The sequence below is a fragment of the Nipponia nippon genome, unplaced genomic scaffold, assembly GCF_047370975.1.
Source record: "Nipponia nippon isolate SJK-2023a ecotype South Korea unplaced genomic scaffold, ASM4737097v1 scaffold_28, whole genome shotgun sequence".
Lineage (NCBI taxonomy): Eukaryota > Metazoa > Chordata > Aves > Pelecaniformes > Threskiornithidae > Nipponia > Nipponia nippon.
In genome coordinates this window covers 2326191-2340522 of record NW_028262345.1, presented here as the reverse complement: position 1 = coordinate 2340522, position 14332 = coordinate 2326191, and the positions used below count along the sequence as shown (strand labels likewise).

Below are 14332 nucleotides of genomic sequence, written 5' to 3'. Positions count from 1 at the left end.
TAGAAGTCAATGGAGAAATCTGTGAATAGTCGGTTCCAAATAATTACAGTGGGGGGAAATCATTGGAATAATTAGCAGTTGCTACCAGAACATTCAGGGAAATTAAATGCCGACTGCTGTTTATTAAACAGCGCTTTATTTTCAGTTTAGGGTGTTTGGGATGAAATTAGGTGGCAAATACGCAGCATCACTGAATGACTGGAAAAGCCTGGGATCATTAAGGTTGTTCAAGCCGCCTTGTTCGTGCCCTCCCTTTCTCTCCCTCTTTCTGCCTTTCCTTGCTGTTTCCTTCCTCCTTCCCTTCCAACTGCAGCAGCCTCAGGAAGGGGCTCTCGCACAGCTCTGATGCCACAGGAGGAACAAAGATGATCTCTGCCCTCAGATCTCACCACTGCACCACGGGCACTGCAGCAGTGCTGCGGGATGCCGGCACTGGACCGGAGCAGCCGGCTGGGATTACAGACACCAAGGTGGGATGGGACTTGGAGAGCCAGCAACTAGAGGGTCACCCTTTATCAGCTGCAACTTTCAAAAGCTTTGAAGTTCTGGGTTTTTTCAACATTATCCTCAGAAAGATGACGCACAGCCCACCCTGCACCCCCACGCCTCCAACCTGGCATACACTTATCTTTCTTCAACAAGACCAAAGGCCACGTCAAATGGCTGTGCAGCACAGGAGAGATCCAGAGCACAACGAACAGATTTGAGCCTTGCAGCAGCAAAGCATCTGCTAGGAAAAGTAGCAGCAAGAGCACACAACCCATGTATGAAAAACAGGTAGATTCTGGAAACTTATACTTAGGAAGAAATATTAATTTCTCAGCCTAACAGACATTTTCTGACACGGTTCTCAGCTTTGCAAAATAGGACAGAAAAAAAAAAAAGATCAAAAAGCCACATAAGCCTCCGAAATGCACAGCCCCCAGCCTGCTGGAGGTTGTTCCCACCATCCCCACGTCTGAGTCAGGATTTGAATGTTGCGTTTGGATCCTGATGGAGCGTGGAGACAAAAGCAGAAAGAGGGGCAGGATGCCACTGGGGAAGGGAGATGGGGAGCCTAAGTCCACATCCTTCACCTGCTCCTACCCACTCTGCCCCCAGCTGCTGTAGCATAACGTAACCAGACGCAGATTGACTGAGGAAGGAGAGATGAAGTTTTAAGGAGATGGAAGCGCCTATGTTTATATGCACACGATTTAGATATCTCAAAAGATTTCACACCGTATTTCACATAATTCACATATCTAAGCTTCTCCCTTAGCAATGCAAGAGGCGAGCGTAAATGAGACGGGTCAAAAGCCTCATAAGCTTGAAACATCTCCAGGTTTGCAAAATCACTTTCAAAAACTTCCAGTTCTGGATTAAGCAGGGTTACCTAATGCCAGTCAGATGAAACCACGCTCCCAAAAACTCACCGTGTGGGTAACTTCGCACCTCACAGACACAGTATAAAACACATTCAATGCTTTGAAAACAGATGCATGCCTTTCAGACATGCATCATCTTGTAATCAGGAAAAAAAACCACCAAACAAAACAAACAAAAACCAGTTTACGGTACCTTGGAGATGTCTTCTCCTCGAGGTGATGCAGCAGTCCAGCACAGCCAGGGGACTCGACGTGTCTGCAAGTCAGGTTGGCCCTGCCTGCAACAAGAAGATGATGCTCATTCATACAAGGTGCAGAGAACTCAACTGTTTTTTGCTAGTTTAGTTACAGGGGAAGCAATTAAAAATATTTCTAACAATTTTTTATGAGCGTAAAAAACATGGCCTAAGGAGACACATAGAGACCTTCCCCATTGCACAGTCCAATCCTGAGCTGGAAGATATAAGAAACTCCATGGTAATGATTCGGGTTGGGCTTTTTGGGGGGTAACACTGTCCTCTAGCACCGAGCATCAACCTGCCCTAGGATCTGTACATAAGGATGCAGGAGAAGCACCTGATTGCGCAAACAAACAGAGCAGGGAATTCAGGCTGTGCCCCAGTGCAAACAGGGGCCCAAACCCATAAGACTATGGGGAAAAATACAGATTCGCTATTAAACATGGAGCTAAAGGAACCCCATGGCTTATTGACAGCTCTACCACACCCCCCCCGTGCTAACTTCACTTATCATACCCATTAACACTCTGCAATTCAGTAGCCTCTTTCTTTGCACCACTTCTGCTCTGCAGTAAAGCCAACTTCCAGCATTGAAAAAAAAACCAACTAGAAAAACACAATGAAGCAAGCATCCAACACAATAAAAATAAATTAAAACCCCTAGAGGACACTGAGAAGAGTTGTGGCTTCTTTTACTGCATTTTCCAAGGTGCTGTTTAAACACAGACAGGGAAAGGTGCATAAATACATCAGTTCAGCCCTCTGGCCTGCAGAAGCGTTGGCAGAGCACAAAGAGCGACGGGAGCTGGAATAATTATACCTCTGTCTCCGTACAGCCATCACGGCCGCAGCCCACTGCCTGGGTTACGCTCCACAACAGCTCGCCCATCCCCACACAACAGCTTTCAGCCCTGACCCTGTCGATGCTGGAGTGGGAGGGATGCGAAATTACTGGGCAAGATGCTATTTAATCCCCTTCTCAAATCATTCCCTGGCTTGCAAGAGGGGTCAAAATTGAGCTATCTTGGCCCCCACGCCCCCAAGGTGTGGGTTTTCTAACCCCAACAGGCACCCGGCTTCCTTGCACCGGCTGCTGCAAAAGCACAACTTCCCCACCAACACCCCCAGAAGCTTTACATCTAAGCAAGAAACAGCCAATATTTCCAGCTGGGACTGGTCTTTGCCTTCTTTTGCTGCCTGAGATGGGAGGGACCAGACAGGAGAGGGTGGCCCCTTCCTTCCCTGCTATCCTAATGGATGCAACATTAAATTGCTCCAGGGAAGGCTCACCTGCATGGCGTGTAGACAGAGAACACAGGTAGCACATACACACCAGGAGGGCAGGTTCCTCCCCCGAGCACCGGCTTTACTGGCATTTCTCCCACAACACGCACAGCCAAGCCTCTGTGCTTTGCATGGGTACCCCAGGAGAAAGCACAGCCTCGGACGTGCTGCAAAATTAGCAGAAGATGGGGAGCAAAGAGCATTTGCCTCTTACTGCATCTTGCACATCCACCTTCCCCCTCCTTTCTCACTTCACCCTAGACCCTCCCCCAGCCACACACCCGATAGCTCAAGCCAGAGATCCTGTTACCTCCCGGGCTAGCAGCCTGGACACGAGCAGGATCAAAAGCATCTCTTGAGCTATGGCTTGACCTGAGGAGGTAGAGCAGATGGATGATAACCACTGTAAAGTGCTGCAGTGCATGCTACCAACACCACCAGGTCTGCCTGAAGCTTCAAAAGCAACCTGCCACGAGGAGGGGGATTAACGCCTAAAAACCCTCTCCCAATTTTGCAAGAACCAGGTCTCTAGACAGTAAATAGGAGAGGCCAACTCACCCCCTGGCAGAGCTCCTGAGCACAGCTGTGACACCAAAAATAAAGTTATTTCTCCGCCCAGGCAGCACCCGTTCCTCTCAAAAAGCTGTATGTCTGCCCAAACCACCCTCCTGCCTGCCTTTTATCCAAGGAGGAGGTGGCCCACCACCACCTACCACCTGGGAGGCAATTAATCACTCCCAGGCAGGGCAAAACCCAGTTCCTCTGAGCAGCATCACAGGCATTGCAGCTCACAGCACAACAAGCCACATCAGGCTCAGGCGGTTTGTGGTTATTGATAAACTCCACAGGCTTTTTCAGCCATGAGGGAGCAGCAGCTCCAACGGCCGAGCAGACAAGCCCCTGCTTTCTCTGAGTTTCTGCTGCAGATACAGGTTTCTTCTACTCCTTTCCCCAGTGACTGCACAACTTTGCAGGCATTAAACCAGATGCAGCTGCATGGCAGTTGCTCCTTGAGTTACTCCCACCTGTTAAGCCAAAAAAACCCAGAGCTCTTGGTGTCTCCAGGTAGCAGCTCAAGGCAAATTCTCCCCACCTGGATGGTCCTGGGCCACCCAGGGAATCAGCCTACCCACAACACGCAGAGTTTTGGGCAAAGCATGCTCCTGTCCTCCTTTAAGAGTTAGGCAAGAGCAAGGGGTTAGCAGGATGGATGGGGACGAAGTGCTTTGGGGACATGACCGGGAGATGCACACTTGGAAATTCACGGGACACATGCTGGTGGCACCGCTGCAGCGTTGAGCATCTGCGGGGAAGATAACCCACTGCTGCCCTGATGCTGCCCGCAACCGCAGCCTCCCTCCTTTGCCCATTCCATCTAATGCAATAACACTCATCATAATAAATATTGTTAAAAGTGAAGGTCTCTCTGGAGACTTCAAATCTCAGGCACAGGTGTTCAGGCTGTGGTAATTGGGTGACTCATTCATTAAAGGAAATGCAATTTAAAATCTATTACATTTTTTAAAAGACAAAGGTTTTTTCGCCCCCTGTTTCTGGCCCAAGCCCTGCAGTAGCCAGGCTCCCCCTTTGCTCAGCAGGGCTCTTTCTGCCGTGGAGGAGCACGACACAGACCTTAACCTCTCCCATCCCCTGAATCCTGCTGGCTTTTAAAATCTCCCCTCAGTTTTGCAGAGCCCTTCTGATATTTTTTTCTGCTAATACGCATGTTAAAAAATAACTAAAAAAGGGAAGTTGGAGAAAACTGGAACGGAGAAGAGCTATGAGGTGGTAAAAAACAGCTGAGCTGAAGGACATTGAGAAACTCTTTAGTTTGGGGTGGGAGGGAAGAGGGAGGTCCGGTCTGATCAAAGGAGAAAATGCCAGGTGATTTCCCCTAGCAGGGAAAGACACAGCAATAACCAACAACCAAAAGTTAAAGACAGACAAATTAAATACAGCACAAATGTTTAGCAGCAAGGGTGATTAACCTTTAAAATCCACTGCCAATGGCAGTCCTGGATTCGGCATCTCCAGAGATCCTTAAATCAACCCTGAACACCTTTTTGGAAGATTTATGTTCGACAAATACAAAATCCTAGGCTCAGGAAAGAGGTATCTAATGACTTTCCGGGGCCTGTTTATGTGATCTAAAAGTCCCTTCTGGCCCTAAATTCATTGCACCGCTGCAGCTGATCCTCAATAGATCTTGGGAAGCACAATCCTGCACGGCCAACCCTGAAATCAAAACCCAAAGTTTGTCATTGAAGCTGCTCACTATGTTTCTGCTATCACAATCTCCCGCCCACGTGTTGCCCAAAATTCAAGCTAAACCAAAACATGATGAAATGGGGGGAAGTTTCAACCAACCCTTCTCCCTTCTTTGCCTTCTCCTCCTGCCCCTTTGCAGTTGACTTTTGGTGAGAATAAAGCAAAAAAGGGCAGCTGGAGAGATTATTCTCAAGCAGTTGCTTCTGGCTCCAATTCTGCAAATCCAAACAAGAAACAAATCTACCCAAGCAGGTGCCCTGTCTTTGCCAGGCACTCAAATACTGTTTGCATACAAGTGGCTCCGTGCTATATGGTGTGGACAGGTTACAGGGACAGGTTGTCCTGTTCCTTGGGCAGAACAAGCACTGACAGAAAAACACTTTAGAGCGGTGTAATTGCAACTGCTGTGGAAGTTTTGTGTACATAGACCTACTGGCAGAGGGAGAAATCATGCTTCCAGCCAACAATATTATAGCGGCAAACATTTTGAGTGCCAAGGTCTGTTGTGGCTCCTTCTCTCTGCCGTTCCTCTCCAAGATGATGTCCTTCATTTGCTCTTGCCCTGAGCTCTCATGCTCAGTGATTACCAGAAGTCACTGGAGCTTTATGTAGCTCACGTCATGGTTACCGCGCTGTGCACCACCTGAAAAACACCCAGGGCTCCTGCACAGCCTAAAGACATAATGATGGGGTGGAGGACAGTACCCAGGACACATTGCATGGTCACAGCACTGGGAGAGGCGAGGTCCAAACACTCAAATTAAGCACAAACGCATAGGAACGCATGGTTCTTCCCTGCACGTTAAGGTAACACATACGGAGTATAGCCCAGCATCATGCTCCTCTTAAGATGTCCCTTCACTGCTGACTTATATCAGCAACAGCTTCTAGCACGGACCTGGTTGCAACCTCCCTTTTTCTCCCTTTCTGCTTCAAGATGTTGCCCTTCATTTGTTCTGGGTTCATTTACTCCTCCAGCAAAGGGTTTCCCTGCACCACCAGTATTTAGCAGCAAAGCACACGGTTCAACCAATGTCTTCTCCCGAGCTGGGCTTCCCCCAGGAATTTTCTACCTATCTCAGCCTCTGCTACCATTGACCCAGACGTGGATTTGCACACACTCAAGGCGCGCAGTAAGTGGAAATGCAGAGATTTAGCCTTTGCCTGGCTGGCCCGCACAGTGCGAGCAGTGAACAAGCAATAACCTGAGATTCAATGGCTCCTTCACCGTGCACTGGGGCTGAAATCTCAACGGCAGCATCTTCCCTCTCCATCAGTCCCATTAACCCTGGCTGATGAACGCCTTTCCCTGCCTCGGGCACACTTCTGCTTGCACTGCCTCTGCCAGAAGCTCCGCTCACACCCTCCGCACTCCTGCAGCGCATTTAAATAGGATCCCACCGCTCTGATTTCCAAGAGGCAAACACTCTCTTGACTTGTTCCTGGCACCTGGAAGCACCGTAGGAAAACAGGAGTGATGTCTTCTCCATCATGAGCTGGGAGGGGGCTACATTTATCCATGGAAGAGCTGGATGTGGGCCTGAAGTCAGCAGCATCCCTCTGATCCAAGCAAGATCAGAAACGGTGCTTTTGGAGGGCTACCAACAGATCTGTCATGCCTTGTCCCGAGCTGAAAATTGTTTATCCACAGCTTGACTTCCAACGAAGTCACAGGCAGCCCACAGCGGCACCGAAATACTTTCGTCTCTCCGATACAACTCCGTTACGCACCCGCAGTACCCAGTAAAGCCCCAGCAAGCCTCCCAAAAACCAGCCAACCTGCATCCCCCTTCGGCTGCCGATTCATCCTTTGCCCGGGGATGCAGCCTTGCCTCCCCACGGGCCATGGCTCCGATGGAGGCAACCGCAGGCCAAGGCAATCTGGAAGCGACACCTGACTCCTGCCTGTTTTGAGCAGCTTTCAGGCAGTTTTCTGGCTCTGAAAAAAACAGGCGAGGACTTGGCTGCTATGGCACACTGTCAGAGGGAGGAGGGAAGAAACCAATACGTCTCCTTGTCCTCTTTTTCCGTACCCAGCCCTAGGGCTGGGGGACAAGATGCCCCTGCAAGGAGACAAAATCCCACCGTGGAAAATCCCCCAGGAAACTTGGCGATCGCCTTGCCAGGAGGAGGCAGGGGAGCCGAGAGCCAGAGCCGCTCACGGCCGCCTGCTGAATGTACCGAAGGGGTAAATTAAACGCATTCATCTCACCGCAACTCACAATGGCAACGTTTTTACCCGACACGCAAGTTTCTGACAATCAACCTAATTTACTTCAATAATAAATGAAAAAGGGAAGTTTTCTTTTATAATAGCAATCAGGGACAACTGCCGCAACGCTTTTTTGTGGGGATTTCTTTTTTTTTTTTTTTAAAGCAAACTCCATTCAACTCATTCTCTTTAAATAAAATGATTCCTTTCTCTATTATTCATTTGAAATACAGAAGGAGGACACGAGAGACTGTGGAAGTGCGTAGTTTGTTTCCGACATCTCTGGAACAGCTTTTAGGAAGACAAAATGCACAGTGCTTAGGGGTTTGGTAGTTAGGATCCTGGTATTTCCATTTCCTCTGTTTTATGATTTTATAATGTTGCCCATCACTCCAGGGTCTACATGCAAATCTTTGTTAGTTGAACCTGCGTTATTTGTTTGCTGATATTTATGAAGACCAGTAACTTAAGTGTCCTGTGCTTATATGTGTGAGATGCAGCTATGCAGCAAACGCATGCAGGGCATCTGTCCAGTTTTTATACCAAACCATGAAGTATACGTGACTATAATACCAAAAGAAACTCCAGCTTCAGTGGGGAAGTGCTCCTTGGGATGCAAGACACATGGGAGGGGGCAACTCCTAAAAGGCTAGTTATCCCCTTGCTTTAGGTATAGCCTTGCACCAGCTGCTGAGCATCCCTGCAGTTCTGCACCCAAAGTCCCTGCACAGCTGCAGACCTGTCTTCTTTCAATCCCAACAGGCAGGATTCACCTTCATCCCTCCGCTATATTTTTAATACAAATATATAAAAAGTACCCGGAGCTCCCTTTGTCAATGGAGAGAGACCAGCACCTCCAGAGGGCAATTCATCCAACCAGCCTGTCTGGGAGGAGATAAATGGCCTCTGGAGATGCCTATTTCTCTCCACCGACTAGGAGGGAGCCCGAGGCAACCAACCCTGACGTTGACATCTAACTTTTAGACATGGAAGTCAGAGCAGATTAATCCAACCCGTTACTGTGGCCTTTAATTTTTGCTGGCTTGATTTACAAGTGCTTGCTCAGCACACTGAGCCCCAATGCCACAACAGAGTGTGGACCCAAAGAATCCTTTCGCCTCTTCCCTTCTCCTCCCGCCTTGGATGCGACCGTCTTTACTCTGCCACACACCTCACAGTATTAAGTACAGATAAAATAAGGATTATCCTCTCTGAAAACTTTCTCTTGGAACTCGAAAAAGTGAAAATGTTCAATTAACGTGCATTGTTGCCAGAGTTTTTAAACACACTTGGAGACAACAAGCTCTTTCTAAAGGAATAATGTATCATTATCCTCATTTTGTAGATGGGGAAATGGCCGAGTCGTGAATAAAACACAGGTCTGGAGCCATAATCTACAGCTCCGTCCCTATGAAATATATATAACCCACAGCATTCCTCAGTACAATCCCAGGGGTTCTGCCTGACACCAGCACCATTTCCCAGGAGAATGAGGACCTGGCTGGGTACAGCTGTGCCACATCTGGCTTCATAGACTTGGCTGGTATTAACCAAGAGGGATGAAAGTGCCCATGGTCTGGAGGAGTCTCCTCCGTTGCGGGGAGGGAGGCTCAGAGCAGTCACGTCCTGGGGTGTGGATGTGAGCCTCTCTGCTTGCAACCTGCCAGCAAAACTGCAGATAATCACACTCGACAGAGCTTAGTGATCTAGCCTGGAGAGCCCAAGCCCATCTTCAGGGCTGGAGATGGCTTCTTGCAGCATTTCAGCCACAGGTAGCAGGGCAATGACTTTGCCCAGCACGGCAGAGGCTCTGATACTGCCCACGTGCCCGTTTTGCTGTAGCTGCAGGTTGACAGCATCTCGAGGATGGTGTTCAGCCCTTCCTCGCAGCAGCTCACCACACTCCTGTGTGGGAAAGACCTGCCTGGAGCCCACACCACATCAGTCTTGCATCCTAACTGGGTGCCTCCTGGGGGCTAATTAGGCTTGAGACCCCAATCAGTGCTTGCGGGTACACTTCAAGCTGTCTCCCACAGCCTCCGTGAGATGAATCCAGCCCTTGGCTGCTCAGTTTTTGTTAATTGCAGCTATTCCAGAGGCACAATGGAGCATTTTTTATTTCTCCTGTATTGTGTGCTAGCAGGTGGATCCCATTACTGCCTGTGCCTGGCGATGCTAACAGCACCACATCCCTGCCCTCCCAACACCACAGCTCCCACAGGTGGGAGCCACCAGCTGCAAGGGAGGAGATAGGAGCCTGAAGTTGTCTTCTGTAACAAGCAAAAGCTAGAACATCTCCTGCTTAACACAGATGCTATCTTGCTGACACCCTGCCCGACCTGTTCGCTCAGCTGAAAATTACAGACCAACCTCTCTTCTGCTGGGAAGACGCTTTCCTGCTCTCAGTGTAATAAAGTCCAGGTTCGTAAAGCAAGTTTCCAGCATCATGTTGCAGCCATGTATGCAGAGATGGCCCTAAGTGTACACTTAGATCACTTTCCCAGGGTTGTTTTCCCTCTGCCAACAGGCCAGTCAATTAAAATTGGCTGTGCTGCACTAATTTTTCACTCAGCGGTACTTGTTAAGCCAGTACATAGAGGAGACATGCAATGGCTCATCCAAGCCACAGAGAAGCCTGGGTCAGGGATCGCTTTTGGCCACAGTTCCTCTGGGCTGGATGGGCAGCATGGAGCTTAAAGTGGTTCCTGGATGTGGCCAAGAAGTTTATTTTGCTTTCTTTCAGTGCAGACCCAGCTTGATTCTTCTGGGAGAAATTTTTACCAATTCCCAAGGATTCTGTGCTCCTTGCTTCTTCCTTGGGGGTACTGCAGCTGAAGGAAGGTAGCAAGAGAGATCTGCAGGCAATTTAGAGCCTGGAGATGCAATGATTTTCCCCCAGAGGGTATGGAAAAGCCAGAGACATTGCACTGGAGAGCTGAACAAAGTAGGCACGTGTTACGGGAGCAACAAAACCCACCAACTCTCACCTCCCCTCTGTACATATCCCATCTCATAGCCAAAGACATCACTCCTCCTCCACCTTTTCCCTGCTCCAGTGCTCCTGACTCCATCCGCCATCCCTCCCTGCTGGTCTCCTGCAGCATGGCCGCCACTAATCTATGCACTGGAGCTTCAGCTCTGCTATTGATCACTGCAGGTTCTCTGTAAACTTAGGTTGTAGAGGTTTCATTAGGCTGCCTTACAGTCATTACATCAAGTAATGGAAAACATCCATCTTCTCCTGCTCCTTTGCAGCAGCCAATGGAAATCGGTCTGAAGAGCGTTAATCAAGCTATGAAAATCATTGGCGGCTCACGCCTTGATGAAGAGAAACCCTGCTTGGGTTCAGAGGCCACAGTGCCTCGGGAGGAGTCTGTTCCCCCTCTACCAGAGCTCATCACTTGTATTTTGAGATGAACGAAGGCTTCGCTCCTCTCCAAGGACTGCTACGGAGAGCCACGGCTCCTGCTACCTGGGGCATGGTGCCATCCCAGCCTGCAAGCGAGCGCAGCATGTCCACAAGCTCCAGGGTGTCCTTTCTCCACGGGTTACTCAGCTTTCTATATTTACACAAGCCCAAAACTGGACCTTCGCAAAGGCGGGGCAGGATTCCAAACCTCCCCTTGTTCCTTGCAGATGTCTTGCCCTGTGCAGTAGATGCCAAAGCAACAGGAGAGAAGGGATTCAGGCTCCCTTGGGGCTCTTGTGGGGCTGGGGAACTTCTGAAGCCAATACTCTGCGTTTAATCAAGGCTAAACACCGTCACCCTTCTATCAAGTGGCAACAAACATCTCCAGCCTTACAAGTGAGCAGTAATCTCAATAAAGTCACACTCCAGTACCTACTCTTTAGTCCTGCTGCAGCCAAACAGCAGGGAGCCGTCCTTTATTGCAGAGCTCCCACACAGGATATCAGAGCCCTCTCTCTCCTAAGGCTCAATATCGCCCGAGATTAATATTCTTCACAGAGATTAAGTCCAGCTACTTGCAACGGCATCTTAAAAAAAAAACAAAACCACAACAAAGCAGCCCCCAAACAAGACAGGGTTCCCACAAAGATAATAAAATAAAAATAATCAATGTTCCCACATCAAGAAAAAGCCCAACAATTTTTGAGACCGCATCCAACAGCATCGCTACGGGTCCTCGACTCGCAGGGCACCATCTCTCTCAGCAACGCCAAGCTCAAGGCTGCATTTCCCAAAGGTCTTTCAGCTACAGTGAAGCTGCGAGAAGCCACCAGCCCAACCCAAGCTCAACAAAGCATGAAGAGATTCAAATATATTTTGCCCTATGGCAGGCTGCAACTGTTCAGAGAGGAGCAGATTTGAGACTCAACAGCAGCCTCTAGTTTCAAAGGCCAGTACTGTTTTTGCCCCTGGACCCTCCCCAGCACAAGAGGATGCTTGCTGACCCTAAAAGTTGTTGCAGTTATTTTGGAAGCAAAGCACCTTTTTGTAGCAGTCCTTCCATGTTATTTTAGCAGCTGCTGTCTTACAGACTGCTGGAGTAAGAGATTAATGCTTTAATTATACCATCTGAAAGCTGGGAGGCTGAGCTTTCGAATGGTATACAGCACTGACTTCTGGCACTGGTGGATCTTGAGGGAGTACACACTAAAATCAAGCTGGAATCCAAGTGAGGAATAAAAGTGGAAAAAGAAGTAAGACAGTAATCAGAATAATGTGCTTTTAATGCCCAATATCTCACAACCAGCTGGGGCTAGAAATTAAAGCTTCATGCTTGTTGCAAGTGGGGGATCCTGTCTTGCAAAGACTTAATCTCTCCCATCTCCAGCCCTGGCATTGCAGGAGGTATCGGGTGATAAAGCTACTCACATTTGCTCCATGCTCTGGAGCACATCTCTAAGATCTGATCATCCTCCTTCCCCATCCAGACAGTTCAGGGGTATGTCCAACTGCCCCTGCATCCCCTGCCTTTCCTCGGTTATGGCTGGCAGCACAGCAGAGGGCTGCTGCATCCCTACCATGGGCAAGGAGGACCAAGCTAAGGACAACCAAGCTGGATTCCCTCATTATTCACCAGTAATGCCTCCATCACACATGGCAGCTCTGGTGCTGACTGATGGCACAGCTGGAGCATAACCAAGGCTTGTTCTGCATCCCTGCCACCTCTGCATCCCTTCCACCTCTCCATCCCTGCCATTTTCCTCCTCTCTTCTTCCACTCCTCATTTTTCTCCCTCTGCCTTCATTCTCTCACCACCTCCTAACCTATTTTTCTCTCCTCTCCCCCCTCCCCACCATCCCTCTCTCCACTCCCCCTCCCTCCTACTTAAGAGGAGATCAATGTGCTGGGAATGCTGACTAGGGAATTAAATCCAGCCAGCCTGTCTCTTTGAGAGACCTCTCACTAATCAGCTTGGATGGCTTCCTATTCCCCCCCTCCACTCGACAGAGAACCTGCGATGAATTCGTCCATCCCTAGCTCTTGTCAGCCTGCACACAAGGAGGCAAATGTCTCTCTCATCTGCTCTGTACTCAGCTTTTCTTCTCCATTTCTGTATCAAGTAGGTTGGAGGCAATAGCAGGACTACCTTGTCTGCTTCTATTTTCTCACTGAGCTGTGATCTCGACTGGAACGCCGTCCGCGAGCAAGTAATTCCTTCCCCTCAGCTGTGGGGTCCGTCTGTAGCACGTGGGGCTTCTGTGTTTTGCCACTTCTCTTCTCAGAGCACAGCTGAGAAGGAGAATGGCGCAAATCGGGCTTTTCAGAGCCCCATTTATCTTCCTCCACATCTTTCAACCGAGGAGTTTTACAGGAATTACGCTTATAGACGCACTGCTGGTGCCTTCCAGGTTCGGGGCTGTTCTCTGCCTCTCTCTGCGAGAAGGGATGCTCAGGTGGAGCCTCCTCTGAAGCCACGGGCAGGGCAGAGGCAGACCTGAGCACAGAAACCAGGCAGCTCAGCTCACGCAATGCTCTCCAGACCCAGCCCCAAACTGCAACAGGTTCTGCCTTAATGGCTAAAGCCAGCTCAGACTTCCATCCCACGGGAACTTCTGCTGCTCCGAGATCTGCTTGCTTGCCCCCGAACCAGTACTGACAAGTCCCACTGCCTTTTCCATCTATTTGTTTTCAGCAAGTTCTGAAAACGTTTGGTTGGGAAATGTTGACATGTTTTCTTTTTGACATTTCTGCTGCCTGGCATTCTTGAACTACAGTGTTTAACTTGGGCTTTTTGGGTTGAATCAAAACATCAGCTCGGCATTCAGTTCCTGCAATGCACTAGCAGGAGAAACACGGACACGTGGTGAGAGATCGGGAGCCCGAGCTGGGAACCTGGCCCATGGGGCCCATGATCCAACATGTGATCCCTTGGACACAGCAGATGGATATGCGCATTAATATTCAACTAAAAGAAAACTTTTGGCTTGCTTTGATGAAGCAAAACATACTGATTTCAGCTGCCCAAAACCTGCTGCAAAGATCTCGCTAGAGCCCTCCGAGCAAAATAACATGGGGGGAAGACCACATCCTCAAAAATAATTAAAAACAAAAGTCAATTTTGTAGCATCTACGTGTTCCTTAAACAGGCAGTCCCATGAGCAGTAAAACTAATGAAGCCTGGCTGCCTATGGATCGGTGTCTCACGGCTCAATTCTCTGATGTCTAATGAGGTGCAAGCTCTGATCAAAGTTTTTCCCCACCGTCGGGGAATTCATAACAATACGCTCATCTGGGGATCCTCCAAGGCTCTAGCAAAGGATGAGCTCGCGCCGCTGCCTCTCCTCCCGCATCAGCTTTCACTGGGTGGTTTCTCCCCTCCCCACCAAGCTGCCTACACCAAACCCACTACCTTTGGGCACAATTTGGTTGAAAAGGCTCAAAATTATCACAGACTCATGGAGAGCCCCAGAGAGCTGCTTCCCCAGAAATCCAGCTACAAAGAGCTTGCCAGAGACTTTCCAGCCCACGCTGCTGCACACAAGATGGGCGCTTG

At 49.2% G+C, this 14332-nt stretch overlaps 1 protein-coding gene across 1 annotated transcript in view; it reads right to left on the bottom strand.

Annotated features, from left to right (window-relative positions):
* LOC104016638 (protein CEPU-1) overlaps window positions 1-14332 on the bottom strand; it is a 454647-nt gene that overhangs the window by 359690 nt on the left and 80625 nt on the right. The window contains exon 2 of the mRNA XM_087763282.1: window positions 1561-1645. The gene's annotated coding sequence lies outside the window, so the exon portion shown is untranslated. The remainder of the gene's footprint in view (window positions 1-1560; window positions 1646-14332) is intronic.